We start from the raw sequence: 7919 nt of genomic DNA, 5'->3' as shown, positions 1-7919 counted from the left end.
TTTTTTGAGGGGCAGTCTTGCTCTGTTGCCAGGCTGGGGTGCAGTGGTGCGATCTCAGCTCACTGCAATCTCCGCTTCCCAGGTTCAAGCGATTCCCCTGCCTCCGCCTGCCAAGTAGCTACAACTACAGCCGAGTGCCACCACACCTGGCTAATTTTTTCTATCTTAGTAGAGATGGGGTTTCACCATGTTGGCCAGGCTGGTCTCAATCTCCTGAACTTGTGATCTGCCCACCTCAGCCTCCCAAAGTGCTGGGATTACAGGCATGAGCCACCGTGCCCAGCCACTGAAGAATCTTTCTAACTGGTTTCCCACTTCCTTCTTGACCTGGGTGGCCCGCAGCACCAAGCATGCCCCGGGACACCGCACTATGTCCCCCCTGAGCTGCCTGTGGTTTGTGTGCTTTCCCAACAAATCTGAAGGCAGGACAAGCTGACTTTTCCGTACTTCTCTGGTGTCCATACATGAGTTGATCAAAGGGTCAACTCATGAAAGCCACAGGGAAATACAAGGGAGAGGGTTCCCTAGCCTTCCCAAAGGGCTCAGGAGCTTTGTGACATGGTGGTTAAAAGCACAAACCTTGGAGTGGACGCTTTGATCTCATTTCTCACAACCTATGCATGTTTGACCCCAAGCAAATGCTGAAGGAGTCTGAGCCTCAGTTCCCTCATCTGTCAGGTGGCAACTACCTCCTATCCACCTGAGGCACATATGCCAAGGCCTGGGGCCCAGCACATGGTACCCCCCAATGCCCAAAAGCCCTGCTCATCCTGGGAGAGGTGGCATCGAACTTTGCATCTAGGAGATGAGGAGGCTTTGGAGGAACAAGCAGGAACCCCCACAGCACCCCAGTGCTGCCTGTCAGAGAAACGTTTCGTCCATCTTTTTTTTTTGAGACAGCGTTTTGTTCTGTTGCCCAGAATGGAATGCAATGGTGTGATCTCGGCTCACCGCAACCTCTGCCTCCCGGGTTCAAGTGATTCTCCTGCCTCAGCCTCCCGAGTAGCTGGGATTACAGGTGTGTGCCACCACGCCAGGCTAATTTTGTATTTAGAGATGGGATTTGTCCATGTTGGACATGCTGGTCTCGAACTCCTGACCTCAGGTGATCTGCCCGCCTCAGCCTCCCAAAGTGCTGGGATTACAAGCGTGAGCCACCGCGCCTGGCTGAGGTTGGTCCATCTTATAGAAGGAGAGAGACTGATGTTCAAAACCATGTGCCGTCCTTCCAATGAGCTGTCACCAGGCTGTGGGACTCTGGCCTCCAGGACCCTCCCTGCCTACCATCTTCAGATGAAGAATGTTCTGGGCTTCAAGGCAGCACCAAAGTACCACTGAACCAGAGGAAGGGTGAGCACCTACTGTGTGCCTGGCGCTGGGCCTACTTTGCACACAGCCCTCATTTAAGCAGCTGTCTTGAGAGCTAGCTGGACCCAGTGAGCACTGACGCACCTCTGTGTCTGAGAGGAGCTGTAGGGGCCAGAGAGGGTAAGCCAGGCTGTCTTGGACTCAGGAACCTGGGAACCACCAGGGGAAGGGGCATGACCGCACTGGCTACAGTCCCAGGAGGGGTCCGCTGTGTGCCAGCAGAAACAACATCGACCAGGTACGGTGGAGCCGGGAGGGGAGCAGGCCCTGGCCAGAGCATCTTGCTTGAGGCCTCAGCATGGTCTGCACTGAGCAGACCTGGGTTTTGCCCATCCCCTACCAGCAAGTGGCTTCACCCGCACTTCAGTTTCCTTATCTGTAAATAGTGTATTTCTCACCTGGTTGCTAAGGAGTCTGAATGGGAAAAGTACACATCAAACATTCAGGTCAGGGCTTGGCCCACAAATGCTTAAAACGGTTGCTCATTATCACTGTTGGGCCAGTTTGGTGTTTGGGATGGGTTGTGGTCAGCAGGGAGGCCTGGGGGACGCAGGGGCTCAGGCTACTCACAGGGAGGCTTTCCTAGGAGATTTGGCTGGGTGGGGCTGACTTTCCGGCTACCTTTGGGAGGGTGGGACCCTTGACCCTCCTTACCTGCAGCTCTAGCAAGCTGGGGCTCTCTGCAGGGCTCCTGCTCCCCAGGGGGCCCGTCTGCTCCAGTCCGGTCAGAGTTGCAGTCGCTGGTCCTCTTGTCACTTTGGTCTTTGGCCAGTGGGTGGAGGTGCAGGCAGGGCTGGGAGGCTGGGCGGGGCTCTGGGGCTGTGGTGCAGCGCTATATCCATTGACTGGGGTGGCCTCAGCCTGGCCTTCCGCACACAGCCTGTGTGAGTCCTGCTCTGGGGCATCCTTTGTGCCTGCGGGACCCGGCTCTGGCCCTGAAGCCCTGGTCGGGTCACCCCTGTGTCCAGCTGTGTCCTTGTGGGGCAGCCTGGCCTGCAGGAGCTCCAAGAGGCCCTCCCAGTCCAGCCTCGGGAGATGGGCCCAGGCCCCATCTCCTGGTGCCCGGAGAAGGCCCAGCAGGTCCCTCCAGTCAAGCTCAGGTTGCCTCTCAGGGCCATGCGGGTATGGACAAGCTCCCTCTACCCCCCGGCCCACGGCAGTGGGTGTCCCAGGCTGCCAAGATTGCGAGGTCTCTGCAGGGCCTCCCCAGTTCTCTGGGGCGCTCATGGGTGAGCTGCTTTTCCCTAGTTCTCTGGGGGTCTCATGGGTGGGTTTCTCCTCCCAGGTCCCTGGCTGCCCCCAGCTCTCCTGGTACTCTCTGGGAGGGCCCCCCCATGTTCCCTCTGAGGCTCCGGCCACCCCCACGCTGGGCTCCCCACATCCCTGCCAGCCCCCAGGGCCCAGGCCTCCCTCCTGGCCACTCCAGCTCCTCTCCAGGTGTCTATGAGGGCCCTGGGACCCTGGCAGCTCCTCCTGACTCTGCCATGCCCCCAGAGGCTGTCTTGGGTCTGCTCGGCCACTCTCCAGAGGTCTCTGTGTCCGCAGCTCCCTCTCAGGGGTCCTGGCTGATGTCCTGGGGGGCAGCGGGGACCCCTGGAACCGCCGATCTCCCTCCGGTCTCTTCTCAGGACTCCGAGGATGAGGGGGCTCTGCTCGGCTCCGGTGGGCCAGTTCTGCTTGTTTGGCAGGGGGCTTGGTCACCTGGGGATGAGGTGAGGGAGTGGGTGGGGCTCTCTCTCTGGGGACCTGGCTGCCAGCTCTGCCTTTCTTAGCCAGGCCCCCAGGGAGGCAAGGCTGTGTCCGCACAGCAGCCTGAATCAGAGCTGCATCAAAAGCACACAGGGTCCCTGGGCCCCCCTCTGGGGGGGTCAGCTCATCCCTTTCACCCTTTATCCTCAGTTCCAGAAAAAGATCTGCAAAGATCTGTTTTGTTCTTGGCTTCTCTCTCGAAGATACCGATTCCAGCTGGGGCTATCAGGTGCCAGAACTTCCACCAACGCCCCATTCCCCTGGGGTGAGCCCGGCCCTCTGAGTTTTGTGAAAGATACAAATCACCCTGAAAGAGAGGGCACTTAGAGCCAGATTGATGCATCAGGCTTTCCCTGAAAGCTGCTGAAGAGAGCAGTATTGGCCGGGCGTGGTGGCTCACCCCTGTAATCCCAGCACTTCGGGAAGCCGAGGTGGGTGGATCACCTGAGGTCAGGAGTGACCAACCTGGCCAACATGGTGAAACCGTCTCTACTAAAAGTACGAAAATTAGCTGAGTTTGGTGGCATGTGCTTGTAATCTCCGAGCTACTTGGGAGGCTGAGGGAGGAGAATCTCTTGAACCTGGGAAGCGAAGGTTGCAGTGAGCTGAGATCTCGCCACTGTACTCCAGCCTGGGAGACAGAGCAAGACTCCACCTCAAAAAACAGACAGCAGCATGCAGTGAAGGAAGGGGGCTGTCTTCAAAGGACTAATGTGGGGTCTGGAATCTTGTGCATTTGCCAAGAACTGCTGGCCCCTTGGGAAGAGGGGAGAGCCAGATACTCATGATTGGACTCCGACCCTTTTATAGAGATCTTCCTGTCCAGGACCCCTGCCTGGCTCCCACGGGGCAGGAAGAGACAGTGGCTGCCCCTTGGGGTATGGGGCCCCGTAGAGCTGGCAGTGCTCACCTGCCTGCTGGGGGCAGGGCTGGACTGTCTTCGGAGAAGTTGGCTGTGGCCTTGGCTGGGCTGCTGTGACCGTCCCTCGTCCTGGGTCTGGAAGGCCCCCGTTGCCTCGGACTTCCTATGAGCAAATGCAGCCACTCCTCTGAGGGACTGTCCCACTGCCAGCACCCCACCCCTCTCTCCCACCTCCAACAGGAGGAGATGTGGGAGAGCCAGGGGCCCCACTGCAAGCTGGCTGAAGGGCCCTAAGTGACTCTCAGGGCCTCAGTGTCCCCTTCTGAGAAATGGGGATGATTTAACACTGCTCTATTCTGCCTCATGAGGATCTTGCAGTCGGGTGGGGAGAGGGATCTGGCTTTGACTGCTGTCTCATTCAGTACTTCCTGTGACTAACCACCACCCACCAGCAGCCACCAGCCACCCCCAGACAAAGGTTAGACTGGTCTTAGTGGGAATTAAGATTTATTGAGCACCTACTGTGTACCAGGTACCAAGCACACATAATTGTAACGGCTAAGCGTTTACTGAGTACTTCTTACATTCCAGGGGCCAAGAGCTTGTATCATGATCTCATTTCATCTCACACAGCCCACGTGGGGGAGCGACAGAGGCAGACTGCTGTGTGCCCCCGTCTTCTATTCTTTCTACCCTTTTCCTGTCCATATAGTAAATTTTGGATTTCTTTTCCTTTTTCCCTCCCATTACTGTTAACCAACGGAATCCCAGCACTTAGCCTTAAAAACTCCAGGCTGGCCGGGCGCGGTGGCTCATCCCTGTAATCCTAGCAGTTTGGGAGGCCAAGGCGGGCGGATCACCTGAGGTCAGGAGTTCGAGACCAGCCTGACCAGCATGGAGAAACCCCATCTCTACTAAAAATACAAAAATTACCCGGGTGCGGTGGCTCACGCCTGTAATCCCAGCCACTCGGGAGGCTGAGTCAGGAGGATCACTTGAACCTGGGAGACGGAGGTTGCGGTGAGCCGAGATAGCGCCACTGTACTCCAGCCTAGGTGACAACAGCAAAACTCTGCCTCCAAAAAAAAGAAAAAAAAACCCTCCAGGCCATCCTAGCTGTTGGCAAAAGACTTCTGAGCAAGATCAGAAGAAAGAAACATTCTCCCGGACAACTCCAGAAAGGCCAAGATGAACTGTTTGAGCAAATGTCATTCCTTTATTTTTGTTGAGATAGAGTTTCACTCTGCAGTGGTGCAATCTCAGCTCACTGCAACTTCCATCTCCTGGGTTCAAGTGATTCTCTGCCTTAACCTCCCAAATAGTTGGGATTACAGGCATGAGTCACCATGCCTGGCCCTGGGCAAATGTTATTTCTAAGACACTGGACTTAGGCACTGTTGCCGCATCTGCTGAGATCATCTCTCACTTGTGTAAGAAGTCTAGTTCCAGTTAGTTGTCTTGCTTACTAACGAGGAGGCATGGTTGTTAATGTTTAACGTGATATCTCTGTTGACAGGTAGAAACACCAAACAGAACCTCGGCACATCTCTCCCTTCCTCCACCTAAGGAGGTCACAACAAAAGACCCAGCCACTCCGTGAATGTTTATTTTGGTGGGGTCTCAGCAAATGGAGCCATGTCTCTGGTGGATGAACTGAACCAGGAAGAGAAGTCTGAAAAAGGCCACCCTAAGGTGGGTCCAGAGTGAGGCGGCAAAAAGGGAACAGTAAATTCTGCTCAGGCCTCCGTAGGTCCTGCCTGCTGTGGTCTGCCTGTGCTTAAGGAATCATGCTGGAACAATAGCTTTAAAAGTGTGAGATTGGGCGGGGCACAGTGGCTCATACCTGTAATCCCAGAACTTTGGGAGGCTGAGGTGTGCGGATAGCTTCAGCTCAGGAGTTCAAGACCAGCCTGGGCAACAGGGTGAAACCTGGTCTTTAAAAATACAAAAATTATCCAGTTGCCTGACCATTTGGAGAAAAAGTAAAAATACAAAAATTAGGCCGGGCACAGTGGCTCACGCCTCTAATCCCAGCACTTTGGGAGGCTGAGGTGGGTGTATCACTTGAGGTCAGGAGTTCAAGACCAGCCTGGTCAACATAGTGAAACTGTGTCTCTACTAAAAATACAAAAATTAGCTGGTTGTGGTATCTGTAATCTCAGCTACTCGGGAGGCTGAGGCAAGAGAATGACTTGAACCCGGGAGGCAGAGGTTGCAGTGAGCCAAGATCGTGCCACTGCACTCCAGCCTGGGTAACATGGTGAGGCCTCATCTCAAAAAAACAAAAAAAAAGTATGGGGTTGGGAGGCCAGGTACAGTGTCTTACACCTGTAATTTCAGCACGTGGGGAGGCTGAGGTCAGAGGACCATTTGAACCAAGGAGTTTAAGACCAGCCCTGGCAACAGAATGAGACCTTGTTCTATGAAAAAAAATTTTTTTAATGAGACTGGCATGGTGGTACGTGGCTGTAGTCCCAGCTACTTGGGAGGCTGAGGCAGTGAGCCGTGATCGTGCTATTGCATTCCAGCCTGAGCGAAAAAGCAAGATCCTGTCTCAAAAAGAAAGAAGTATGAGGTTGGAGTCTTTCATTGCTTCATGGCTCTTGCCAATGTCTTTAGAATCAGAGCCATAAAGCACAGCACTTTGAGTTGTTAGCAGTTATTGGCAGCTGGTTCAGAGAGGAAGGAAAGTTCCCTGGAAGAAGTGTTTCTGAGTGTGAGGGGCTCCCTGAGCAGGCTGTTTGTACTTTTTTATTTTTTTGAGACGGAGTCTCGCTCTGTCGCCCAGGCTGGAGCGCAATGGCGCAATCTCAGCTCACTGCAATCTCTGCCTCCTGGGTTCAAGTGATTCTCCTGCCTCAGCCTCCCAAGTAGCTGGAATTACAGGTGCCCACCACCACACCCGGCTAATTTTTGTATTTTTGGTAGAGATAGGGTTTCTCCATGTCGGCCAGGCTGGTCTAGAATTCCTGACCTCAGGTGATCCACCCGCCTCAACCTCCCAAAGTGCTGGGATTACAGGTGTGAGCCACTGCACCCAGCCAATTTGTGATCTAATTTGAGGTGAGTGCATTTCCCTACTCTGTGAGAGCTGAAGGCCTTAGAGTGAATTTCCCCGGAGCTGGGGTGTAGGAGCCTCAGTGAAGCCACAGCCCACACATGACCCAGGGGGCTGTTCCTCCCTAATGGGGAGGATGAGGAGGACAATGGTGGAAATATCCGGTGCAGGGAAGCAAGGCACTTGTGTGTTGTCTTTCGAATGGATGCGTTTTCCACACGAACTCCAGCTTGCGTGATGAGCATTCCTTCTGAGAACTCGCCTTCCTTTTTCTCCCCATGTGGAATGGAGAGAAAGGAGCGAGGGACTCAAGAAGATTCTGAGACCCCAACGGAGACCCGGCTTGTCTGATGCTGAAGCAACAGCATCTCCGCGGGATCACCTGTTCTGGAGGGTTGGTGTGGCCGCACCAAGCATGACAAAGGAAACATGTCTCCTTGGGAAGCTTAGATGGACTCTTTGACCTCCAGAGAGAATTAAAGGACCAAAGCCATCAAGCCTAGCAAATCCAATGAAGGCTGTGTTTTGAATTCAAATGACCACAAATGCTTATATGATTCTAAGAGATTCCAAAGGCATCTAAGGAAAAAAAAATTAAGATCAAGCCAAAACTCGCAACACTTTGATGTGATAAGCCTTTAAGAAAAGTTTTTCAGACTTGGGACAATGCTGGGACAGAGTAGATGCTCAATAAATACATATTGATGAGGAAACGGGAGAAAATAAAAGCACAATCCTACAGCCCCCGCTCACAAGCTCCAGTCTGTCCCTTACACACTACATTGTTAGAAAATTTTCATCTATAGAGGATGAATGCTTTTCTATTTGGAAAAGGTCCCAGATGAGAGGAAAAAAATTCATTACTCAGTACAGTTATCAAAC

This window comes from Cebus imitator, unplaced genomic scaffold, assembly GCF_001604975.1.
Source record: "Cebus imitator isolate Cc_AM_T3 unplaced genomic scaffold, Cebus_imitator-1.0 Scaffold404, whole genome shotgun sequence".
Lineage (NCBI taxonomy): Eukaryota > Metazoa > Chordata > Mammalia > Primates > Cebidae > Cebus > Cebus imitator.
This window is presented reverse-complemented; position numbering follows the sequence as displayed.